The sequence below is a fragment of the Castor canadensis genome, chromosome 6, assembly GCF_047511655.1.
Source record: "Castor canadensis chromosome 6, mCasCan1.hap1v2, whole genome shotgun sequence".
Taxonomy (NCBI): Eukaryota; Metazoa; Chordata; class Mammalia; order Rodentia; family Castoridae; genus Castor; species Castor canadensis.
The window spans coordinates 33,860,627-33,887,981 of NC_133391.1; the positions used below are offsets into that span (position 1 = coordinate 33,860,627).

General features: G+C 38.5%; 1 long non-coding RNA gene across 1 annotated transcript; it reads left to right on the top strand.

Annotated features, from left to right (window-relative positions):
- LOC141424045 (uncharacterized) lies at positions 1 to 27,019 on the top strand. The gene is made up of 3 exons (XR_012448868.1): positions 1 to 167; positions 8,087 to 8,189; positions 22,791 to 27,019. It is a non-coding gene; the product is annotated as an uncharacterized lncRNA (long non-coding RNA).
- Positions 27,020 to 27,355: the final 336 nt, after the last annotated feature.

Below are 27,355 nucleotides of genomic sequence, written 5' to 3' on the forward strand. Positions count from 1 at the left end.
TGTTTGTCCAGTGTTGGCTGCTGAATGCAGCTTTTGCTTCTGCCTTCACTCTAGCTCTGAGTCGTGGGTCTTATCAGGGGGTTTCTGAGGTTGGCCTTATCAAGGGGCCTCAGAAGTGTCTGTTATCCTGATGACAGCAAGGGAAAGCAGTTGGGGCCTGGTGTGGGGTGAGTTGTTGGCCCTGAAGCAGGCCACTAAGATAACCTGTTTCTTTCCCTTTAACCCAGAGATCAAGGGCTCCTAGCCCTGGTAATTCCCCACTTTGACCCCTAAAAGTGCCACTCATTGCAAAGAGGGTGAATCAGGGGCCATGACATCTGGGGGAAACACCAGATAGATTTTTCCCACAGGCCAGAAACTCACCCACTGGAAGCCCCTGGAGAATACATACTGGGCCAGTCCCTAAGAAGTTGCTTTCTTCGGGATTTTAGGCTCACTTTATCCCAACCAGGATACTGGGAAAAGAAAAGTATGTGGGGGGAGGCGGGATGGACTGCCAAAGATCTGGTAGCATTGCTCCAACTCTTCCTCAAGCCAGCTGGCCTTAGACCTCCATCCACCTCCCTGTCCCACATCTGAGAACCCCTCCTGGGCCTCACCCTAGGGGTCCCAGTGAGGCCCAGCCTTTCCCACCCCCACCCCCAGCACTGAACTTTGTTTTGATTCTTTTTGAGTTTCTGTTCTCTGGGAGCCATGAAAACAGGAAGGCAGGGTCACTGTGTGATAATGGAAAATCCTGCCTGTAGCTGCTTCCTCCTCTTGAGCCTGAATATCCCTGCAGGAAGTCCTCTTTTCCCAGAGGAAGAGCCTGGGGGAGTCAGGGGCATGGGGCAGGCAAGGGAAGTAGGGGAGGAGGAAAGATGGGCAGATGGAGCACAGGGGACTTTCAGGGTGCTATTCTGCCTTTATGGTAAAGTCCAGCTCAACACCCTGAAGGAGCCCGTTCTACTTAATAAAACCTATCCATCCATCAATACTTTTTCATCTGTTACAGCAATTGTATAATGCCCAGGCAAGATGTTAATCATAGGGGAAATTGTGTGGGAGAAAGAACCCGTACAGAACTCTCTGGACTTTCCACTCAATTTTCCTATGACCTTAAGAATAATTTCAAAGTCTAGGAAAACAGTAGTGGTGTTAATAACTACCTTATTCCCTGTGGAACAAGTACTTTGCTATGTTAAATATGCTTAATAGTAATTTTTCCAACAGTTTAACTCACTACCTATTTGTGACACAGATTTTTGCTCCATTTTTTAAAACTGTAACTTAGTTATTCTTTTCTGTTTTAGTTACTTTTTAGAAGTAGGAAAGATAGCTGCTCATTATTTCATATATACAAATATAGTTCTGCTTCATTATTGCTTGTTAGAGAAATTTCGATTTTTTACTTTGAGTGAAAAAATAGGAGGGAAACTCATGCATTTCTCTGGAAAAATAATAAAATTGGACAGCTAGACCTATCGTAAAATACCCTTTAAGAAGAAAAGTGTCTGAAAGAAATGATTGCTTTTGACTCCATCATAATAGTTTTAAACTAATCATTTCTGTTTTATTCTTTTTTTGGGGGTGGGGGAGATGACTGTTTCAACTTCATTGAAACCTGTTACAGAAGATGGAAATCCACTGTCTGATTTCAAGGCCTGTAGAAATCTGAGAGATGTTTTGCTACAAAGGAATACAGAATGCATTAGTTCAAACTACAGTTTAAAGCAAATTTTAAAACTGACTAATATGTCCTCATTAAATGTTTGCAAATAGTTTTTCCTAAGCATTACAACTCATACAGCTCTTTTAAAATTCAAATAACCAGCCAGTGGCTCAAGCCTGTAATCCTAGCTATTAAGTAGGCAGAGATCGGGAGAATTGTGGGTTCGAAGCTAACCCTAGGCAAATCGTTCTCAAGACCCTCTCTCAAAAAAAAAAAAAAAAAAAAAACCCATCACAAAAAAAGTTTGGTGGAGTGGCTCAAGGTGAAGGGCTAGTACTACAAAAAAAAAAAAAAGAAAGAAAGAAAGAAAAGAAAAAAATCAAATAACCAGGTTGAAATTTGAGAAAGCCTAACTTACTATAACATAAAAGAAGTTTTCATTGACATAATTCAACCCCAACCATCACAAATTAGTGAAATTGAAAAGATACATTGTTGCTAAAAGACTCACTTTTTTTTTTAATTAGTATCAGAGAAAACTATACTCAGAAGATTTACATATTGTTAGGTGCTGGTGTCAAGGGTGTTGCAGGACGGTGTCGAGGGTCCTTGCCTTCACAGACAGAGAACTGGCTCGTGAGGCAGCTGAGTGATGAGTCAAAGCCGGTGTATCAAGTAGGATTTATCAGAGAGAAAGGAAAGGCTACAGCTAGAGAAGCACAGCGGAGCCCGGAAGCCGGTCGCTCCCTGCTCAGGTGAAGGCTGGGGTTTTAAAGGATGTTCTAACTCTGGGTTAGGTGGGTTTTTCTCATTGGCCATGGATTCGCGGGCTTTCTTAGGTGAACCGGTTTGGTTTTCACCTTTATTGGGGGAGGGGAAACAATCTGGAGAGCGTTTTGCTCATCAGCCCTGTGGCAGATCTACCAGACCCTGCATCTCTCCTTTAGGATGCAGGAATGCAGTTTACCACTTCCTCTCAGGGTGCAGGAATGATATGACTCTCCAGGGGGTATGGGATACCCATTCATCTGCCTTAGGTCTCCAGACCCAACAATATCAGAGGAAACAAGGAAAAGAATTTTCAAAGACAAAATTTCTAAAGTAAATTATCATAGCACAGAGAGGTGAAGGGGACTGTAATTACAAAGAAACTTGTCTAAAGGTAAGGTGAGGGAACACCAAGCTGTCCTTACTATCATGTCCATATACAAATCTTGTTCCAAGTTACTTTGGTATGAATTCACCCTCAGTATTTCTATAAATGATATAACAGAATATTTTACTTACGCTTTCTAAGTCTACACAACATGGATTACATTGTCTATTGCAAACACCTGAAAGGCTCTTACCAAAAGACTGCAATAAATATTGTTTTGATCTACTTTTATTCAACCAGACTATTTAACCAGGGCCAGAGATGCCATTTTAAATATTAGGCCCAGCTTTTGGCACAACTGTGAAGTAGGTAACATCTTTCTTTAGTTTTTCTTTCTTCATATATGTTGGTATTTCTGTTGTTTTAACAGCATCCAGCCACTCTGCATCCAGCCTGAATTTTAGAGTTAGTTATTATAAATTCATTATTACTCTATACTTACTTAACAATCAATAAAACATTCATTTTGAAGTTACTGGTGCCTCAACTGAAATAATGTAGATGTAAATGTTTCACCAATAGCTTCAATCACGTGGACAAAAAGGAAAGTCATTGCAGCGCCCTCTGCTGGCAATTTTCGGTACATTAACAGATCCCAAAGAGATATTACCACTCCTATACTCATTGTAGCACTATTAAAATATTCCAAGATGTGGAAATAAACTTGTAGGCAAATGTAGGCCCCAAAAGTGACCACACGGAGAGGAGTGATCTGGCCAAGAGATTCTTTATTGCCGAGTGGGAGAGGGAGAGAGCCAAAAGATAGATAGAGAGAGAGAGAGAGAGAAAAGACAGGGGCTTAAATACCCCTCAGTGAGATTTGGCATATTCTGATTGGTTAAGACCTTGTGGTTCATTCTGATTGGAGGTTGGGAAGTAAGGCAGTCCATGCCAGGTGGTATTATGACCTTTGGGAAACTGAAACCCAAGGGCCCTGGGAAATTGAAACTTAAGGGTGCAGTAAGAAAAAGAAACCTATCGATGCCATTATTGCCAACAAAACTAAATGGCCATCAAAAATGAATGGATTAAGAAAATACACTGTATATACACTGTTGTATATACATACAGTGGAATAGTGTGCAGCCTTTTAAAAAGAAGGGAATTCTGCAGTATGAGACAACATGGGTGAAAATAGTAATAAGTCAATCACAGAGATAAATGCTGCATGGCTCACATTGTATGAGGCATCTAAGATACATTCATACAACCAAAAAAGGGAAGAGTGGTCGCCAGGAATTGGGTGGAAGGTCAATGGGAAATTATTAATCAATGAGCTTAAAGTTGTTCCAGCAAATTCAGTGAGCACTAGAGATCTGTTGTACAACACAGAACCTACAGCTAACAATAATCTGTTTCATAAGCTAAAGGGGAGTTGTATGCACAATGTAGATGTATACATGTATTCTTACCACTCTAAAGGAAATAGAACTAAAAGAAAATTGGAGTTACACATAATTAAAATCTGCTTGAATTAATGAAAACGTTTTCAAAGTAGTTGGCAAGATGTTAAAAATGTTAAAATATATCTACAGCCATACAACCCTGAATGCATCTGATCTCAGAAGCCCTATGAATATTAAAATTTTTCAGATCTTTGAGTTTCAAGAATAACAGCATTGGCAAAAATCTATCTCTTCTTATTTGTTTCATAGATGGTGTAAAGATTGTATTACTTAAAAGCTTGAAAAAGTTTTTCATTGAGCATATGTTCTGAAATATTAAATATTATGTTCTGGATTCTGAAATGATTTGTGGTAGTGTTGGAAGTGTTTATGCTGGTCACAAATACATTCTGGTTTTCCTTTTTCCAGAGATGTACTAATCAGACTTTGTGTCCTTGTGACAAATACCCATGAGGAACAGTTAATGGAAGACACACTTTCTTTGGCTTATGGTTTCAGAGGTCTCAATTCATGGTCACTTGATTGTTATTTCTGGGCCAGTGGCAAGGTAGAAAGGATATCATGGTGGCAGAGCAAAGTTTCTTCCTTCATAGTGGCCAAGAATCCAAGAGAATATGTTAGAGAGGGTTCTGGGAGAAGATTTTGCCCTCAAAGACATGCCTCCAGTACATCACCTCCTCCAACTGGACTTCACCTTTGAAAGATTACAAAAGCTTCCAAATTTCCAAAAGACTCATGTGGACCTTACACACTATGCACATAAGTAAAACAGGGATCATATACCAAAAGATAACTGGAACACACACATGCATTCTAGCACACACAAAATATGGTGATAAAATTGAGGGTAAACTGTCATATCAACAAAAGTAAATGGAATAAAATCACATAGTAATTTAACTTATGCTTATATCAAGTGAGCATTGATACAAGCATTAACTGCATTAAGCAAAATGACTAAAGAGGGTGAAAATGAAATAACAGTCAAGTACATACTTGAGACATAAAGAAAACTAAACAGCGATAAATGCTTTGTTTAAAATAATATGGTCCCCACATATAAAATGAAAACAACACTTTGGCACACATTTCATATATGTAAGGCTAAAACACAAGCACAAAGATATATACAAGTACAGTAATTTTCCTCTTTACTTTTATTAAAAATAACATCTAATCTGAGATTCCTCAGATTACTTGATGCTTTGTATGCATTACTATACTTACTCATTAAAAAACAGCATAAATAATTGTTTTATGTTATTTGCTATTTTGCATGATGTTCAAAACCCAAGCCTCTTGACCCCTAGTTTGGGGACCCACTGTGTTTCAAATAAATTCTCATATTTTCCCCTCCACCCCAACACAACCTTCCAAATGACATCTGGTAGGAATTTACCCTACCCTAATTTTTTTTTTAATGTTGAACACCCAGCATGATACATTTGTTGGTGTTAAGTTTGTATTGTGCATTCTGATTTAATGTTTAATATTTTTTTAATGTACAGGGCTTTTTCTTGTTGTTTTGATTTTGGTGGGACTAGGGTTTGGTCTCAGGGCTTTGCACTTGCAAGCAGGCACTCTGATCACTTGAGCCACACCGCCAGTCAATCTTTCTGTGGTTACTTTGGAGATGGGTTGTCTCTCAAGCTCTTTCCCCAGACTGGCCTTGAACTGTGATCCTTCAGATACCAACTTCCTAAGTAGCTAAGATTACAGGCACGATTCCCCAGTGCCAGTGATTTTATTTTGTTTTCTGCAGTGCTAGACAAGCACTCTATCACTAAGCTACATCTCCAGCACCCATATTTCAATTTTAATACATAACTTCCCAACTAATGACACGAAGTGTAACATGAGCAAATGTTTTATGAATATTAACTGAATGACTGAGTTGGAATAACTCTATAATAAAGAGGCATCTTACTTTGTTAAAGAGGACTTTGAGAATTTAACTTCTGGCAACTTACCTGATCCTCTGCCCACAATATTTGTATTTGATAACTCAAAATGATAAGAAAACTAAGATGTTCTAAAAATAAACCCAATTCTTAAAGTATGAAAGAGAGTTTTTTTAAATATCTGTTCCTATTTTAGTGGATGAACTTCACACAAATGCTAATAGGCCCACCAATCCACTAATACCTGATATATGCCTATTGATTGAATATTAAATGCATTTACTATTTATGCTCTTTGTGGTGAGTATTTCCTGTGTGTAAAGGCAACTGACCTAATTTTGTTTGCAGTAGAAACTTCTAAGGATTGACAACCAAAAACTTTTGGGCAACGTCTTTGCTACACTACGATTTTGAGAGTTTTCTGAGTATTTGTATAATCTATTATGGACAAACTTTAGAAAAAGCATTTATATTTGAAAGAGTTTGCATTTTAAATCTTGTATTAATCAGAAGGTTGAGTTTTGCTGGGTAAAGTATCCTAGGGTTAAAGTTATTTTCATTCAGTGTCCGGAATACCTCACTCCATGCCTTTCTTGCTTTTAAAGTTTCTGTTGAGAAATATGCTGTGATTTTGATGGGTTTACCTTTGTATGTTCCCAACTTCCTCACTGCAACATTCCCCAACATGTGGACACATTTACCATTGGTGAACCTGTGTGAACACAGGATTTTCATCCAAAGGCCAGTTTTCATTAGGTTCACCCTGGTGTTTACTTTCTAATTATGACATTACCTGGAACATTTTAAGTGTCCTAAAAACTCTGTTCGTCCACCTATCCCTCCATCTCCAAATACTGAAAACCCTGATCTTTTTCCTGTAGGATTTTTCATTTTCCAAAATGATGTATAGGTAGAATATTACAGTATACAATCTTTCACATTGACTTATTTTCTTAGGAATATACATTTTAGTTTCCTCAATTTCTTCTTATGGCCTGATAGCGCTTTTCTTTTTTAGTGCCCAATAATATTCCAATGAGCAGATGTTCCACAGTTTACTTATCCACCTACCTACTTAAGGATATCTTAGCTGCTTTCAAGTTTGGACAGGTATGAATCAACTGATACAAAAATCTATTTGCAGTCTTTTGTGTGGACAAAAGTATTAATCTTTTGAGTAAATACCAAGCAGCAGAACTGATGGGTCATATGCAAGGATATACAGATGTTCCTAAAAAAGCTGCCAAATTCTCTTCCACAGTGGCTTCACTTTTCACATTCCAACCAGCAATAAATAAGAGTTCCACTGTGACACATGCTCAAGAGCGTTTACTGGTGTCACAGGTTTGAATTTTGGTAAATCCACCAGATTTACAGTGATGTCATTTTAATTTGCATTTCCATGGTGACATGTGATGTGGAGTATTTTCAATATGTGTATCTTCTTTGGTGAGTTGTCTACTGAGACTGATGACCCAGTTTTCACTTGGATTATTAGTCTTCTTAGTGATGGTTTCAAGTGTTCCCTGAAGAATTTAGTATGGTTACACTGGGTTTGATTCCTGAGAACAAGTACTTATCTTCACCACTTTGTGACATGTTTCCTAAATGTCTTAATTTATTTTTCAAAAAGAAGTTGGGTAATGGTGGTTCATGCCTGCAATCCTAGCTACTTGGGAGGCTGAGATGGAGAGGAATATGTTTTGAGGCCAGACTGGGCAAATAATTCATGAGACCCCCATCTCCAATATAACTAGAGCAAAATGGACTGGAGGTAGAAATTGTCAACAATCTGTCTGTTTTAAGTTATCTTTCTTACCTATGACAAAAAGTATATATATTCACTATGTATAAACAAACAGGACAACATAAAAACAAGACACTTTTGAGAACAATTAAGAACGTATCATAGAAGCAACACTGAGAGAGGCTGGGTTATGTCAGATTAGTGACTTTTATCTCTTTTCTGAAGGGATTTCCTATTGAGTCACAATGGCCCTCCTTACCATGGGATTGTGTTGAAGAGAGCAAGACCAATCTTGGCAATGGATAAATGGTACTGAATGGACAAGATGGTGAGTTCTGAAAAATAAAGCAATAATTTTTTTATCTAAATTTACTTCACATGAAACTTAAAGTATTTTCTAGCAATATATTTAAAATTTCTTAGCGTGGATCATAAGGCTGTGCATGGTGTCACCTTTCTGTAATCCCAGCCACTCAGGAGGGCAGAGATAGAGTATTATGAGTTCAAGGGCAGTCTCAAAACAAAATAAAAACAAATGGACTCAAGTGGAAGAGCATTTGCCTAGGAAGTGCAAAGCCCTGGGTTCAATCCCCTGTGTCCCTCCCCCTAAATTAAATAATAATAAGGGAAGACCACAGAGAATTATATGTTCAGATGGTTTTGCAAGCTCCTGGAATTAGTTCCAAGCCTGTTATGACAAGGTAGAATGATTGTGAACTTGGTTCCAGTCTTGCCTATGTCATATACGAACATGAATTATGATTTTGCTAACTTTGAGCAAAGCACACAATATATTTAAGTCTGTTTCTTACCACCACAACAAAATCAAGTTTTTCTTGTCCTGTTGATCTCACAAGACTGATGTGAGATCAGAAGGTTTGATACATATGATTTTTTTAAGTTTTCAAAGATGATATAAATGCAGTCAGTTTGCTACACAAAACTACCATAGCATCAATCTTAAGACATTTACATAGAGACTATGAGTGACAGCAGAAATGCCTATTATTCATGATAAAATAATAATTTTCAGATGTTTAGGATGAATAAATATTTGAGACTATTTAATCTAAACTGATTATTGATATTGTTATATTACTGGAAAGATTTTGGATAGTGCTGAAAGATTGAGGTTGACACAATTTCACTAAATGTTTGCTTGTCAGAGCAGATGAGGTTTAGAATATTTGGAAATATAACTATGTAGGAAGAATAGTACAGGACTGGACATTGTCAGGTTGTAAAACAAAATTTCTTTCCCACTAGCTCCTCCCCCTCCTCCCTTTTCGTGGTGCTGGGGATAGAACCCAGGGTCTGGCTCATGCTAGGCAAGTGCTTTCCTACTGAGTCACATGTCCAGCCCGTCTATCAACTTTTTATTTTGAACAGGATGGTAAGTTTAGGAGTCAGAAAATATATATATTTATACACTTTTGTGTTCCTAGCACATAATGCTTACTTGGTAAATAATTCTAATTAACTTTTGGTTTTCCCTTTACAATACAGAACTACTAATTTTTACTCTGTTTAATATTCAAAGTGTTTTATGAATCAAATATATTGCTATCTAGGTGTTGGAAACTACTGATCACATAAAGCAATGCAAAATACAATATTATTAAGTTCTAGCATTTTCTTAACATCAGATATCAGGCCACAGCAATTTCATTGTAAAGAAGAGACTTTTGTAACCTGAACACGAACCCAAAATGTCTGTCAGTCCACTTAAACTCACCTAAATAGCACAATGGATTTAGTACTAGAATAACAGGGGAAGTTGGAAGACTATGATGATGAAACATGATCTTAGGAAAACTGTTGAGATCTTCAGTTATTTAAGGAAGAAGAATTTTCTACAATTGTGAAGAGGAAGCAGGTATAATATGTCTCTCACCAGCCATGTGAGTCTTTGGTTGTAGTTGAATGAACACCATGCTTACACAGTTCAAGGATAAGAATTTTGACAGAGCTAATTTTTCTTTTTGTTTATTTTTGTTTGCCACCTGAGTCCTTATTTTATTTTATTTTATTCACATGTGCATACTTATTTGGGCCATTTCTTCCCTCCCGTCCCCTGCTCCCACCATTTCCCCTCCCCTCACTTCCAGACAGAACCTGTTCTGCCCTTTTCTCCAATTTTGTTGAAGAGAAGACATAAGCATAATAAGAAAGACAAAGTGTTTTTGCTAGTTGAGTTAAGGATACCTATACAGAGAGATTCTTAGCTTTGCTTCCATGTACAAATGTGTTACAACCCAAGTTGATTCATCTCTAACTGATCTTTTCACTAGTTCCTGATCCCCTTCTCATATTGACCTCTGTCACTTTAAAGTTTCTGTATTAGTTCCTCTGAAGTGGGGACATCAAACACTTTTTTGTTTTGGGTTTCCTACCTATCCCCATACTTCCCGTATGTGCTCTACCCTTGTCATGTGACCTAAGTCCAACAACATTGTTGCATTTGCCCTAGATGTAAAGTGCACATATGAGGGAAAACATGATTTTTGGTCTTCTGAGCCTTACTAACCTTTCTCAGAATGATGTTCTCCAGTTTCATCCATTTACTTGCGAATGATCAGATTTCATTCTTCTTCATGGCTGAGTAAAATTCCATTGTGTATAAATACCACATTTTCTTAATCTATTTGTCATTAGTGGGGCATCTTGGCTGTTTCCATAACTTGGCTATTGTGAACAGCACTGCAATAAACATGGGTGTGTAGGTGCCTTTGGGGTGACCTGTGTTGCATTCCGTTGGATACATCCCCAGGACTGAGATTGCTGGATCATATGGCAGATCTATGTTTAGTTTTTTAAGAAGCCTCCATATTGTTTTCCAGAGTGGATGTACTAGTTTACATTCCCACCAGCAGTGTACATGTGTTCCTTTTTCTCCATATCCTCCCCAACACCTGTTGTTGATGGTGTTTTTGATTATAGCTATTCTAACAGGGATGAAGTGGAATCTTAGTGAGGTTTTGATTTGCATTTCCTTTATGGCTAGAGATGGAGAGCATTTTTTCATATGTTTTTTGGCCATTTGAATTTCTTCTTTGAGATAGTTCTATTTAGTTCAGTTGCCTATTTCTTAATTGGTTCATTAATTTTAGGAGAGTTTAGTTTCTTAAGTTCCCTATATATTCTGGTTATCAGTCTGATATAGCTGGCAAATATTTTCTCCCACTCTGTGGGTGGTCTCTTCAGTTTAGACAACATTTCTTTTGTTGTGCTGAAGCTTTATACTTTTATGAAGTCCCATTTGTCCATCCTTTCTCTAAGTTGCTGAGCTGCTGGGGTTCTATTGAGGAAGTCCTTGCTTATACCTATTATTTCCAAAGTGTTTCCTGCTCTTTCCTGTACCAACTTCAGAGTTTCGCGTCTGATATTAAGGCCCTTGATCCATTTTGAGTTGATTCTTGTACAGGGTGATAAACATGGATCTAGTTTCAGTTTTTTTCAGACAGATAACCACTTTCCCAAAAACATTTGTCAAAGAAGCTGTCTTTTCTCCTTTGAATATTTTTAGCACCTTTGTCAAAATTAAGGTAGGCATAGCTGATTCATATCGGGGTCCTCTATTCTGCTCCACTGGTCTTCATGTCTGTTTTTGTGCCATTACGATGCTGTTTTTATTGCTATTGCTTTGTAATATAGTTTGAGGTCAGGTACCATGATACCTCCAGCATTGCTCTTTTTGCTGAGTATTGCTTTGTCTATTTGCAGTCTCTTGTGTTTCCAAATGAATTTAAGGGTAGATTTTTCAATCTCTGTGATGAATGTCACTGGGATTTTGATGGGAATTTCATTAAAGATGTAGACTGTTTTGTGTAGCATAGCCATTTTTACTATGTTGATTCTACCAATCCATGATCATGGGAGATCTCTCCACCTTCTGTAGTCTTCCTCGATCTTTTTCTTCAGGAGTTTGTAGTTCTCCTTGTAGAGGTCATTCACAACCCTTGTTTAGTTTACTCCTAGGTATTTGATTGTTTTTGAGGCTATTGTAAATGGAATTGTTTTGATATATTCTTTCTCAGTTTGTTTGTTATTGGTGTATAGAAAAGCTAATGATTTTTGTAAGTTGATTTTGTATTCTGCCACCTTGCAGTAGCTGTTTATGGTGTCTAGGAGCTTTTGGGTAGAGTTTTTTTGGGTCTTTAAGGTATAGGATCATGTTGTCTGCAAATAGGGATATTTTGACAGTTTCTTTACCTATTTGTATTCCTTTTATTTTTTCTTCTTGCCTAATTGCTCTGGCTAGGAATTCCAGCATTATGTTGAATAGGAGTGAGGATAGTGGGCACCCTTGTCTCATTCCAGATTTTGGGAGAAATGGCTTCAGTTTTTCACCTTTAAGTATGTTGTTGGCTGTAAATTTGTCATATATAGCCTTTACAATGTTGAGATACATTCCTTCTATTCCTAGTTTTCTTAGAGCTTTTATCATGAAGTGGTGTTGGATCTTGTTGAAGGCTTTTTCTGCATCTATTGAGATTATCAAGTATATTTTGTCTTGCTTCTATTAATGTGCTGTATTACAATTATAGATTTGCATATGTTTAACCACCCCTGCATCCCTGGGATGAAGCCTACTTGCTCGTGGTGAATGATCTTTCTGATATGTTGTTGGATTCAGTTTGCCAATATTGTATTGAGGAATTTTGCATCGATGTTTATTAAGGAGATTGGCCCATAGTTCTCCTTTTTGGAGGTGTCTTTGTCTGGTTTTGGGATGAGTATAACACTGGCTTCATAAAATGAGTTAGGCAGTGTTTCTTCTCTTCTATTTTGTGGAACAGTTTAAGGAGGGTTGGTATTAGTTCTTCTTTAAATGTCCGATAGAATAGAGCAGAGAATCCATCAGGTCCTGGACTTTTCTTTTTTGGGAGACTCTTGATTGATGCCTCAATTTCATTTTGTGTTATAGATCTATTCAGATGATTAATATCCTCTTGGTTCAACTTTGCATGGTCATAATTATCTAGAAATCTGTCCATTTCTTCAAATTTTCAAATTTATTGGAATATAGATTCTCTGATGATTTTCTGGATTTCCATGGTGTTTGTTGTTATCTCCCCTTTTGCATTTCTGATTTTACTGATTTTGTTTTTTTCTCTCCTCATTTTAGTCAGGCTTGCTAGGGGCTGTCAAATCTCTTATTTTTTTCAAATAACCAACTTTTTGTTTCATTGATTCTTTTTATGGTTTTTTTTTTTTGTTTATTTCTATTTCATTGATTTTTGCCCTTATTTTTATTATTTCTGTCCTTCTTCTTGTTTTGGGATTTGCTTCTTATTGTTTTTCTAGGAGTTTGAGATGAAGCATTAAGTCATTGATTTGAGATCTTTTTGTCCTTTTAATGTATGCACTCATGGCTATAAAACTTTCCTCTTTGGACTCCCTTTGCTGTGCCCCATAGGTTCCAGTAGGTCATGTTATACTTTCATTAACTTCCAGGAATCTTTTTAATTTCCTCTTTTATTTCATCAATGACTCATTGATCATTGAGCAATGTGTTGTGCAGCTTCCAACTGCTTGCATGTTTTCTACTGTTGTTTTTGTTGTTGAGTTCTAGTTTTAATGCATTGTGATCAGATAGAATGCATGGTATTATTTCTATTTTCTTATATTACCTGAGGCTTGCTTTGTGCCCTAAGATATGATTAATTTTGGAGAAGGTTCCATGAGCTGCTGAGAAGAATGTATATTGTGTGGATGTTGGATGAAATATTCTGTAGACATTAGCTGGGTCCATTTGATCTATGGTGTCATTTAGTTCTAGGATTTCTTTATTGATTTTTTGTTTAGATGACCAATCTATTGGTGATAGGGAGGTATTAAGGTCTCCCACTACCACTGTATTGGAGTTTATATATGTTTTTAGGTCCTTCAAAGTATGTTTGATGAAATTGGGTGCATTTACATTGGGTTCATACAGGTTGATAGTTGTTATTTCCTTTTGGTGTATCTCCCCTTTTATTAGTATGGAGTGCCCTTCTTTGTCTCCTTTGATCAATGTAGGTTTGAAGTCTACTTTGTCCAAGATAAGTATTGCTATTCCTGCCTGTTTTGGGGGGCCATTGGCTTAGTAAATCTTCTTCCAGCCTTTCACCCTAAGCCAGTGCTTGTTTATGTCAATGAGATGGGTCTCCTGTAAGCAACAGATCCTTGGATCTTCCTTTTTAATCCAATTTGCCAAATGGTATCTTTTGATGGGGGAATTAAGTCTGTTAACATTCAGTGGTTAGTATTGATAGGTATGTGGTGATTCCTGTCATTTAGTTGTCTTTGTTGTTTAAGGGTTTGATGGTGTGTAGCTGAATCAATTTTACTCTCTACTTTCTTGCCTTTTCTTCTCCTGTGCTTTGGTACTGCCTGTCTTTTCATGGTTTTGTTTGCTTTCATTTTCCATGTGCAGAATTTCTTGAAGAATCTTTTGTAGTGGTGCCTTGGTGGTCATATGTTGTTTTAGTTTCTGCTTATCATGGAAGACTTTTATTGCTCCGTCTGTTTTGAATGATAGTTTTGCTGGGTAGAGTATCCTAGGGTTGAAGTTATTTTCATTCAGTGTCCGGAATACCTCACTCCATGCCTTTCTTGCTTTTAAAGTTTCTGTTGAGAAATCTGCTGTGATTTTGATGGGTTTACCTTTGTATGTTTTTTTTTTCCCCTGTCTTACAGCCTTAAATATTTTTTCTCTCTTCTCTGTGCTTGTTGTTTTAATGATAATATGTCATGGGGTAGTTCTATTTTGGTCAAGTCTGTTTGGTGTCCTGAAGACTTCCTGTACCTGAATGGGCATAGTTTTCCTTTAGATTTTGGAAATTTTCTTTTATTATTTTGTTGAATATGTTATGAATTCCTTTTTCTTGCACCTCTTCTCCTTCTTCAATGCCCATGAAGAGTCAGTGAGTTCTAGCATATTCCTTTCACATGACTTGAGTTGTCTAATAGTTCTTCAGTTTTTCCTTTAATTTCCATTTCATCTTCAAGTTCTGAGTTTCTGTCTTCTGCTTGTTCTAGTGCTGGAGTGCCCTTCCATTATGCTTTGTATTTCTGTTTCTATTTTTTTTTCTGAGGTTTTCCATATCATGGGTCACTTCATCTTTAATATTGTCAATTTTTGTCCTTAATTCATTTATCCCTCTATGTAGGGTGTTCTCTGTTTCACTTTGGTATTTATTTAGGACTCTTATGAGTTCATTTATTTGTTTTTGTGTCTTCTCATATTCCTTATTTTTATTGTCTTTGAATTTCTTGAGTGCCTCCTGTATGTTTTGGTTGACCATGTGTAGTAACATCTCCATGAAATTCTCAGTGATTTTTCCTTTCAGGGTGTTCTTGTTGGTTTGTTGGGTTCCTTGGGTTAATCTGTCTTTTTTTTTGTTTGAGTCTGGAACTGGGTATCCATTTTCTTCACTTCCCTCTGAATCCTGTACTAAAATATTTTTGGAGGGAGAATGGTTTCCATCCCTTTTTCATCTTCCCATCATTCCATTTGGTGCTGTTTCTGTCTCTGGTGTGTGTGTAATTTAGTATAAGCTAACTTACAACAGTAAAACTAATGAAACCAAGAGAAAAGAGAAAAAGAAAGAAAAAAATATACAGAATCAAAGAAATCAACAGGGAAAGAGATGGTGGACAAACAAGCAGTGAACAAGAAAAACACTTAGAGAGAAAGAGAAAAAAAAATTCCAGGTTCAGGAAGAATAGAATTTCAGTCTTAGTATTTCTGATGTTACTCCTTCAGTAGTAGCTCTGTTGTAGTCTCACCAGTTGGTTGGGTCAGTAGACAAGCTTTTTAGACCACTATCTGCCCTATTTCAGGCAGTGACTCATCACGCCCCTACTGTCAGCCCATCTGCCTTTCTAGGCTTTGTTTACTGAAAGTTTGCACGGAGTTCAGCTCCTTGTTCCTCCCTCCTTCTCCGGTGTGCTTAGTGTACCCCATCTCCTCTGCTGTGTGTCATTTTCAGTTCCTTGTTTATTATCAAGTTTTTTTTTGCTTGGCAGTGGTCAGACTGTCCAGAGGGCTATGCTGGTCTCTCCCAGGGGTGGCTGTGGGAATACCACATGCCGCTTATTTGCTCACCTGTTGGTCTGCATCTCCAAAGCAGGTTAGCTGGTGTCTGGCAGTGCAGGAGCCCTCTGTTTTCTCAGTGTAACATGGCATGGAGAAGCTTTGTATGGGCCAGAGGTTTGGGGTGTCTGAGTTTTGCTTCTTCTTGGTGGTTTTTTTCTGCCAAGTGTGGCTCCAGCATCTCAGCAAATTTTTTTATTTATGGAGTGCACACTGTCTGTTTCCTCCCTCTAGTCACCACCCACTAATTTTTCTTCTTGAAAATTGGATTGGAAAATCTGAGGAAGTGGGGAAGGTGGCATCTCAGAGGCTGAAGACAGAAGTGAACTAAAGGAAACAGCTGTCACTGTGCTGTAAAGAAATATGAAATGATATGTGGAGCATACTTCTAGAAAAACAAAATCTCATGGTAGAGAAACTCTGGAACCCTGTAATGACAAATGCCTGTGCTCATAATGATTTAGAATTAATACATTTTCTGTACAGCTTGGAAACAGGCCAAATCCTGCTTCAGGATGTCACAGTGTAAAAGTGAAAACTAGTTGCAGGTATAACTAAGCCAACTTTAGTCAGTGATTTGTCATAAGCCCAATGAGAGTGAGACAAAAGCCCTGTATGAAGAGCAGGTTACTACCTCTTGAGAAAGGGAAAAATTATGAACCTTCTAAACGTCAATAAAAATGTAGAATTTATTCTCAACACTTCAAATAGCATGCTTAACCAACTTTTGAAAGAAAAAAATCACTATATTCCTGAAGATGATCTCAAATACACCTAGGAGATCATGCTTTATTATATCTTTATTTGATAGCTCTTTGGAGTTAAATGTCTGGGAATTTCCTGGAAAAAGAAAGAAAAGAGGAAGATGTTTCTATATAAGAACAATAGGATAGGAGACAGTGAAATTTCTCTCAGAAAGAATATCTGGTAAAATTATTTGGAAAAGGCAGTTCTTTTAGTTTTCTATTACTGCAATAAAGTGTCTGAGATAATGAAGTTGAAAAGAGGAATGTTATATTTATGGTAATGGTTGCACAGGTTTCAGACCATAGGGTTTGACTGTGGTGCTTTTGGGCCTGGGTTGAGGCAACAAACCATGTTGGGAAGTAGGTGATAGAGCAAAAGTGCTCACCTCATAGCAGCCAAGAAATGAAAGAGAGAAAGCGAGAAACCCACATCATGTAGTCTCCTCCAAGGACAAATCTCTGTTGACCTACTACTTCTCATTAGGACCACATCATAAAGGTTGTACCATTTTTCAATGGTGACATAGGTATAGACCAAGCCTTTAGGACATGGGTCTTTGGAGGATATTTAAGATCCAAACTATAGTAGATGTTTAGAAACTACATGACTTCTTTCTCCCTAAAACAACCACATTCAGACTCTCTTTGTATTGCTCTATCTTCTGTATCTGCCTTGATATGGTCTTATTATACAACATGAGGCATTCTGAACATATGCTTGTGCTGATTCCCAGATTTTTAGTCATATGTATGAAATTCAAACAATATTAGTAAGATCTTAAGTAGAGGGTTTTACCTGAGAGATCTAATTGAGGACTTATTTCCCTTTACTGGGCTTGTGCCATTTTTGGGTCAGAATCATCCAAGAGACTCCTTTGTCTTTGCCTAGCATGATCAAGTTTACTCATGGTGATCCTTCCATTTGCAGAAGTCTGTTGCATCAAATAGAGCCCTGTTTCATCAAGACTTGAATCTTTAAGGTCTTGATCCTGGAAAAGATAAATCTGGCTAACAAGTTCAGCAGGCAAGGCCTGAACATGAATGCCAACAGAAGGATTAGAAGGGGCCCGTCAGAGGCAGCCTGGATGCCCAATTCTACATCTTAAGCCATGATCCCCAGAACTTGGATAATTGTTGTCATATGTGGGAAGCTCTCTCAACTACTTTATTTTGCTTCTTCTGACCAGACCCAACTGATTTACATAGAAAAAAATACACTCTTCTTCTAGGAAAAGACAAAGTGCATATACTTCAGCTGTCAAAAGACCTAATCCTCTCTTATTTTGAAGACTGACAGCTGCCAGAGAATCTATTTGACTTTGGAGAATGGTCATGATTTTTGCTTTTTTTTTCCCAGGTTTTTCAGAGAGGTCTTTGGATAATTTCTAGTAATATTAAATGGACGTGTTTAGTCCTAACCCAGTACTTATTCCTGCAGCTGAATTAGAGATATATAAATTGAATAGCCATTTTGTCTGGACTGCCATGGTAAGTGGTGCAGTTAGGAAGTGATTATTTGGGGCAATATCTATATAAGGGGTCAAGTGTACCAGGGTGCAGGTGCTAGTCCGGTAAGAAGGTAAACATCAGTAGGAGTTAGTCCCACATAGAAAGAAGACTCCCAGTGTCTCCAAGCAAAAATTAAATCCTATTACAAAGCTGAACACAAGAGATGGTAAATAACTCCATAAGCATGGACTATTAAAAGAAAATGTCTGGAACCAGTAGAAATAGATAGTTACATTGTCTCTGCTTAAGTAAGAGTTTGCCTTCTGTCAAAGGTCCCTAGAAGGACTTTAAAGCAGGTAGTCATATATGCATAAGAACTCCTTCTTTAAATCTCTTGGTATTAGTTATTTTTATTGAAAGGTCTGGCATTAGTGACTCCATTTGGATTCTGACAATGTCTCCCCTTTTCTGTTTGTCTCTGAACAATCTTCTCTGAAGATTTTGCTAGTTAGCCATTCTGTTCCATCTTTGCAAGCATTGGTTTTCTCCCAGATGGTCTGATCTGAACCCATATCAGAGGGGGAGTCAAGTACAGAAGGATTAGTTTTTAGGCTGAGCTTACCTGGAGTCCAGTTTTAAGTCTAAATATGTGTGCCATATGCATTAAGTCCTGGCATCTTAAAAATTTTGAGGCTGTTTATTGGAAGGTGTACTTCAGCAGAATCTTAATAGTCAACAGTCACAATGTTTTACCAGGATAATTCAATACAGAAAAAAAAGAAGACATTTAAAAAGCTTAACTAATTGGTTAGTCATTTTTCAGTCATTTGATTGCAAGTGCAACAGAAGGACCAAGACTGAATGGCAAGACTTACTAGCACTGGCCAAAAAATTTTAAAATCACTTTAGAAATTGATAGACCAGTCTATCTGTATCATTGATACAGCATTTTAGGAAAATTGACAGAATTACATCAGCATATTAAGGTCTCTTTGTTGCAGTTAGGAACATATGCATGTATACCTTTAAGAGGCTCACATTTCTACTAACAGTTTAAATTTCTGGGACACCTGTCTGGTATAGAGTATTTCCTAAACTTTGCATTTTGGAAGTCTTTATATGCATAGAGAACACAAATACATGTAACATACAAAGGAGCTAGCAACAGTTAGCATCAGTTTTACAGATGTCATATATATGTATTTATTCAGTTGTTATCCTTGGATTAAAACCTTGAATTTTTTGATAGGTTAGGAAACAAGTGTACAGCACTGGCAAAAGTCAAAACCCTACATCTCCCACAAGTAAAGGAAATAGTGCTAGTGACCACATCAACCCCCTTTTAAATTGCATGTGTGGATGCGGTAAGGCTGGCAATTTGTCAGTACAATCTCCAGAGATCCTACTTAGATCTACAAACACCCCCTTCTTCCTAGCAATTGTCATCAATCCAGAGTCAGGTATCCAATCTAGCCTGCCATCTAATGGACCGAAAGACTCAGACACAGAGGAGCAGGGGAAGGGAAAACACAATAGAAAAACTTCAATTTTTATGTAAAATTTATGTCCATGTATAAGAAAAACAATCTTTTCTATCAAAGTATATGTCACCCTCTTAAAATTCCTCATATCACCATTTTAGGTGACTTATGTTGTTTAAAAAGCTCCTGTTTCTTCTTCCAGATTCTTGTACAGTCCCATTGCCTTGAAAATTGCCCACCAAATTATGTATCCTAACCCATCCCCTCAGCCTTTTAGCCAATCAAGAAAGATTGTGAACCTTTGACCTGGACGAATCCCAGGTGAGGGGCAGGTACAACTGCATCAGGTACATAAGTACTGTCAGCCTTTTTGTGCTCATGTATCTGTTCAGCTGAAGTGAGCACATGCTTGCACACTTTTGATCAAAAGAAGTGTCTTGTCAAGATTTTCCATCCCTTGTGTGTCTGTTTTCGGCACCAGAGGGTCTTTAATTCCAACAATTTGGGTGCTCGGTCCAGGATTTTACACTCTGGCCTTTCTCCAGGGAGATGCATCCTGCTGCCTGGTTGCAGCAACCCTGAGGTTTGACTGACAGCAACTTTTCAGATCTGTGAATGAATTCGAACTCCAGAATTTCTTGACAATGCAGGTAAAAGAGCTCTGAAGGCAGGGACCATGGTGACATAAGTTTTGTGCACAAACCAAGACAAGAAACATCATGTGAGTGACCAAGTAATGTCTTGGTGGCCGGGATATTAGAGGTTGTGTGATGTGTCAGGTGAGAGATGAATGAGACATGTCGAGTGATGAAAAGGGAAAGAGGAGTCCTGATCTGCAGTTCTGAGGCAACCTCATACCGTTTAAGGTGGAATTAGATTCTTGAATCTAATCCAGGTCAGGAACTTATACTGATCTACCAGACACCAAGAGGTGCCTCAAGCTCCCTTGAGGATGCTGCCAGAGATGGACAAAGTGAAAGAGAATCAGAGTGCAAGAAACCTCCAAGGCAAAAGGGGAGTTGAGCTCCTGCTAGACAGAACATAATCAACCAGAAGGGAAAAATGGTAAAGTCAGGGAAGCCAACAAACAAAGGTCCTGGATAAAATAACCTCTGAGAGCCCCCTAGGAAAGATGTTAAAATATTGGGATGATAGCCTCCATACTAGAGGGAAAAAGAAACAAAAAATGGTCAAATACTGTTGTTTTATCTGGACCCAAGAACCGATCTTAAAGCCAAAACATGGGTCTGATGAGGACTGGCTCTGCCAACTACTAATTCAACATATAAACAACAACAGCCCAGTCACTCAAGAGGAGACAGAATATGCCCAAGGTTGGAGCAGAGTCCCATAGTCCTGTTTCCACTTGAAGAAAATAAATAAATAAATAAATAAACTCCTTCTAACTGGGATTTACTCTCCTCTCTACTCCCCCACCCCATAGCCTTACTGGTCCTCCTGCTCAGGTGCCAGAGCAAACTCCTGTTTCCCCACCTCCCTTTCCAGTCCTTCCACCTCTACCTCCCTTTAACTTCCTGCCCCTTCCCTCCTTCCTCTTAGGGAAGTTCCCTCAGAGGGGGTGAAATTGGGTTTGTAAACGCCCCTCTTATCAGCTCTGAGGTCCAAAATTTTAAAAAGGAGTTGTGACCTCTTCTCGAGGATCCCTTCAGGGGTCTTGGAACAGGTTGATCAATTTCTGGGACCACAGATATATACTTGGGCTGAGTTAATGTCAATTTTGGGAATTCTCTTCTCAGGGGAGGAAAGAACCATGATCTGTAAAGCAGCAACAGCTATCTGGGAGCACAAACGTCCCCGGAGAGAGAATGTCCCAGTGGCTGATGTTAAGTTTCCTAATCAAGATCCCCAATGGGATAACAACACCCCAGGTCACTAAGAAAATATAAGAGACTTGAGAGATTTGATGATAAGGGTATAATCAGGAGGAGGTAATTAACACAACCATTAGCTTTACAAATTTCTTGGGAAGCCCGGGACTTCATATTTCAAAGAATAATTTACAATTTGCTGAGACTGAAATAAAATATCTGGGACATTTGATCAGTAAGGGCCAATAAAAGATTGGTCCAGAAAGAGTAGAAGGAATCACTGGTCTCCTGCTCCCAGGAACAAAACAAGAATTAAGAAATTTCCTTAATTTAGTGGGGTACTGCTCGTTGTGGATAGATTCATATGCCCTTAAAACTAAATCTTTATTTCTCAAATTGATGCAGGAAGGACCAGACCTCCTTCCTTGGACCCCTGAGGAGATAAAACAAGTAGATGAGCTAAAACAAGCCCTTATCATAGCCCCATGCTAGTCTTGCCCTCTCTTGAACAGCCTTTTCACCCCTGTAAATGTAAACAAGGAAGTTTCCCTTGGGGTGCTAACTCCAAAACATGGGGGTCAATGTCAACCTGTGTCCTTCTTATCTAAATTCCGAGACCCTGTCACCCAAGTTTGGCCTGAGTGCATTCAGGCAATAGCAGCTACAGCCCTTCTAACCAAAGAAAGAAAAATCACCTGTGGGGGAAACCTAGTTATTAGCACTCCCCATCAAGTTAAAATGATTTTAAACCAAAAGATGGGCAGATGGCTGACAGACTAGGATCCCAAAGTATGAGGCTATCTTGCTAGAAAAGGACAACCTAACTTTAACTACTGATGAGGCCTTAAATCCACCCACTTTCTTGGAAAGGGAAGCAGGAAGGAGGAGTCTGCAAATAAATGTTTCGATATTATTAAATACCAAGCAAAAGTAAGGCCAGACCTCAGGGAAACTCCTTTCCAAACTGGGTTCCATTTCTTTGTGGGTGGATCCTCTCAAGTAATTGAGGGAAAAAGACATAATGAGGAAGCCTTGACTATAATATAATCAGGCTGACTCCCTAACAATTGGTCAGCACAAACTTGCAAATTGTTTGATGTAAATCAGACTTAGAAATCAGCCCATAAATTAGTCTTAGAGGCCAGATTATCTTGTATTAAATGCTTTCCCATAGCACTACTCAGCAATAGGATGGCTCCTCAAAAGGACGTTGGTCTCTCCCTTTATGAACTGCTTTATGGTCTTCCTTACCTTAGCTGTGTTACTGATGTGTCTACCTTTGAAACCAGACTGTTTCCTCAAAAATTATATACTTGGATTATCCTCTACCTTACTTTTTCTTAGGAAAAAGGGGTTGTTAGCACAGGCTCCTCCACTTGACTTTCCTGTTCGCCAGCACCAACCTGGTGATTATGTGCTAATCAAGACCTGGAAAGAAAATAAGCTTGAACCATCTTGGGAAGGACCCTTCCTGGTCCTGCTGTCCACAGAAACAGCCTTTTGGACCACGGAGAGGGGGTAGACTCATCACACAGGGGTAAAGAAGGCACCCCCACCTAACCAGAAGGAACAATGGACCATGCTCTTACATCCAGGAGACACCAGAGTAATCTTAAAAAGACTATAATGAAATTATTCTTTCTCTTTCATCTGAGAAATGGTATGTTTATTATTAATGTAACTCACAGTACTTTTCCCTTAACTGTTGAATTCAATGCAAGTCAGATCCTTCCTTGTAGAGACCTTATGTCCCAACTCCAGCTCTAAGGATACTCCTTTTATATGTATCCCATCTGGGGACCCACAGGGAAGCCTGGTATCCATCCAGATTGGATGGATGTGGGGTGAAACACTGGGTATAAAGGATATACTTCTTTCTTTTATGACGATCCTAAGGGCTGGACCAGACCCTGAAGCACTTGTAAGACTCCAATTTCCACCATCCAGAATAATTGACAGTCTTTTAACAGAATATAGTCAAAAGTATAGCTGTTTCAGACACACCCCTCTCCTTCTTGCAAAGACAGACAGTATGACCCCCTTAGATTGGTCATAGAAAGCTCTTGGAGTAGGACAAAAGAACCATCCATATTTTGTAAATATGGGTTGGGGTAGATGTCTCAGGAACAGACCCTTTAGGTGCCTTGAGCTCCATCTAGCTCCCAAACCCTCTCAAGGGACATCCAGTTCTATCTCTGCTCCAATGTAACCTCCATGTTTATACAATACTTGAATTCAGGTAACCATAGTAGATGTCAAGGACCTAAGACAAACTGTGTCTATTGAAATTGGGTACGGGATACAAATTCTTGGATGAAATGGATAAAATATTCTGTCCAGACATTAAATAAGACCGATTGTTACTATTGGGAGGTCAGAGTCACAGTGGTTCCATTTCTATTAGGATGGTCCTCAGATTCAGATGGAATGTACTACATGTTGGCTCTGTTTCAGGATGCTATAGCTTGGGGTAATGAATCTTGCTGGACATCATCACTACTGTTTCCAGAGGTCAGAGGTCCTGCAGGTCAGCCCCCAAGGACTGTAAAACCACCCACCCCAGATGTCAATTATACCTCATGTCTTAGCAGGCAGGGGGATGATTGATAAATGTCAAAAACCTGATGGGATACAGTGAAAGCCGGTCATTCAACAGCCTCACAAACCAGTCCACACTCTCAATGGGCAGAGCTGATGTCTGGCGGTACTGCAGAGGACCTTTACTTGAGACTCTCCCAGGTAACTGGGCAGGCACCTGTGCTTTGGTGCAGATGGCAGTCCCTTTCACACATAGATCCCCAGCCCATGCCACAACACCTAGAAAAAGATGGAACATAGGCATAGACATTGCAGCCAGCCACAGAGGCTCCTTGGATCCCCAGGTTTATATTGATGCCATTGGGGTTCCTAGAGGGGTGCCAAATGAATTTAAAGCCAGAAATCAAATTATAGCAGGATTTGAATCACTATTCTTTTGGTGGTCCACCATAAATAAAAATGTCAATTGGATTAATTATATTTACTATAACCAACAAAGGTTTGTTAACTATACCAGGGATGCTATCAAAGGAATAGCAGAGCAATTGAAACCAACTAGTCATATGGCTTGAGAGAACAGGCTAGCATTAGACATGATGTTGGCTGAAAAGGGAGGGGTTTGCATAATGATTGGAGTTTCATGTTGCACATATCTACCAAATAATACAGCCCCTGATGGAACTATTACTAATCCCTACAGGGATTAGCTACCCTATCCAATGAGCTAGCTGAAAATTCAGGTATAAATGATCCCTTCACTGACTTAATGGAAAATTGTTTTGGGAGGTGGAAGGGCTGGATGATCTCAATCTTAAACTCCTTGTTCTTAGTGGCTGGAGTTTTAATTTTAGTAAGATACAGGGTGAAAGGGATTGTCAACTGCACCTTGTGTCTGAGGACTAATACAGCAGTTAATTGAGACAGTTGGAGTGAGCACATGCTTGCACCCTTTTGATCAAAAGAAATTGCCTTGTCAAGATTTTCTGTCTCTCATGTTTCTGCTTTTGGCACTGGAGTGTCTTTAATTCCAACACATGGATACTGAATCTGTGATGTAGAGGCATTACTCATTTGCTTGCAGTTTTTTTCCTGTACATTTCAACAGCAATTTTGCATTCTCACTCCCCAATTTTCTCTTTAGCCATACCTCCTCCCTTTCTTCTCACTGTAGTGAGAGCCCCATTAAACTACCTTTAAGTTTGCAACCCTAAATCATTTCTTCTACCACTCTCCACAATTTATGCTTTCTACTTGTCAACCACCAAAATTACTTCCTAGCTCTCAATTTCCTTTCTCTGTCTACCCAACCACAAACCTCCTCGACTACCAATACTTTCAATAGATAGATTCTCTCAGATTTTCCTTTTTAGTTCTGTGGAGTTTATAATTATTTGTCTGTCTGTTCAATTTTCTGTGTTATTCTACCCTTTTTCTCCCCTATTTTATTACCACCCCTGTGAGAAACCCTCAGGACCCACAAAGCCTCTTGGAAATGAGCAGAGTCACTGTAGCTTTTGTGCAACAGCCCTAAGAAAGATTGCAACAGTCCAAAAGGATAGTTGCTGAACTCCCCTGTTCTCTCTCTGTGTGGAACTTGGAAAACCTGGTCCGGAGAACTTGATGTTCCGCACTTGGGCTGGTAGCCATAGCAACGTGACAGCCAATCCCAGTACAGAGGTCAAGGGAAACCTGGGGACTGCCATGAACTCCTTCCTGCTTGTCTTCACTGCTTAAATACAGTCTTCAGAAAATAAACTATGTCAATGCTGCCTGGCACAACCCCGAGATTGTGTCATTATTTGCCACTCAAGCACCCAAGGCCAGACTTGGAGCCCCTGCTGCAGCTGGACTGTGGCACCACCCCCTTCTGCTAAGAACTTTTCACCTCATGTTACCCACAAGAGCTTTCCCCCATTCCCTCCCACCACAACCCATATGACCTTTAGCTTTCCAGGACCACAAAGATTCATCTTTGCTCCAACAGAAAACCAAACATATGGGAATGGAAGCAATAATTGATCTTCATTAGGGATTACTATAACTTCAAGAAGTAGTTTAATTACTGTGACAGCCTTACATACTAAGACTCCTTGGACTATGTGGAACAGGGGGTAGAATACAGCATCTTCAGAATATGAAGTTGAAGGAATAAATATTGAGCCACTACCCACCCCCCAAATCAGGAGACAAGAAAATACACCAGAGCTCAATCAACTCCCACTCCTGTACAATCTTCCAGAAAACCTTATCTCAAAGGGTTCCGGGGATTGGTGACTAGAGCCAAAATCAACCCCAGATGTTTACATTTCAATGCAGAAAGATGAAGCAGCAAGGCAACCCCTTGATAGCCTGCTCCATTACTACAGATGTACAACAGCAAAGAGGAGAAAATATCAAATATTGGATTGCAAAAATTAATAGCAAGAATGATTAATGAGCTAAAAGAGTAGACACATAAGCTAGTGTCTGAACTCAAAGGGGATCTGAATAAACAATGAAAAGAACTCAAAGAGAATTCAAACAAAAGATGAATGAAATTTTAAAAACTATGCAAGATATGAAAGAGAAAATCAATCAAGATATAGAAATCTTGAAAAATAATCAAGTTGAAATGAACTGATCATTTTCCCAAATAAAAACCTCAATTGAAAGCTGGAGGAACAGAGAGCATCAGGTTGAAAATAGAATACTAGAAAGAGAAGACAAAGTAGAGGAATTAGGTCAAACAGTAAATGACCATGAAAAAGAAAAATGCTAAGAAAAAAAATAAAGAGAACATGCAACAAGTCTGAGATACCATCAAAAGATAAAATCTATGAATCATGGCTATAGAACAAGAAGAAGAGCTACAAACTAAAGGCATAGATAAGTTAGTCAATAACATAGTAGCTGAAAACTTCCATACCCTTGAGAAAGGCAGGGACATCCAGGTCGAGGAAGATTACAGAATATCAAAGCTTCAGGGGCATAAAAAGAAAAAAACCCAGATATATCATAATCAAAACACTTAACATACAGAACAAGGAAAAAATATTGAAAACTGCAAAAGAAAAAAGACAAGTTACATACAAGATAAAATCATTAAAATAACTACAGATTTCTCATTACAAACTCTAATCACAAGAGGGTCAGGGAAAGACATATTTCAAGCCCTGAAAGAAAAGAACTGTCAACCTAAACTAGTCTATTCAGCAAAATTATCTTTCCTAATTGAAGGAGAAATGAAAAATAACTAAAAGACTAAAGAAATTCATGATCACCAAACCAGCACTGTAAAACATACTTAAAGAACTGTTACATACAGAAGAAGGAACTAGAGTCAGACAGGAAGATGGGAAAAAGTGTAAAGCATTTTGACTAAGAAGTCTAGT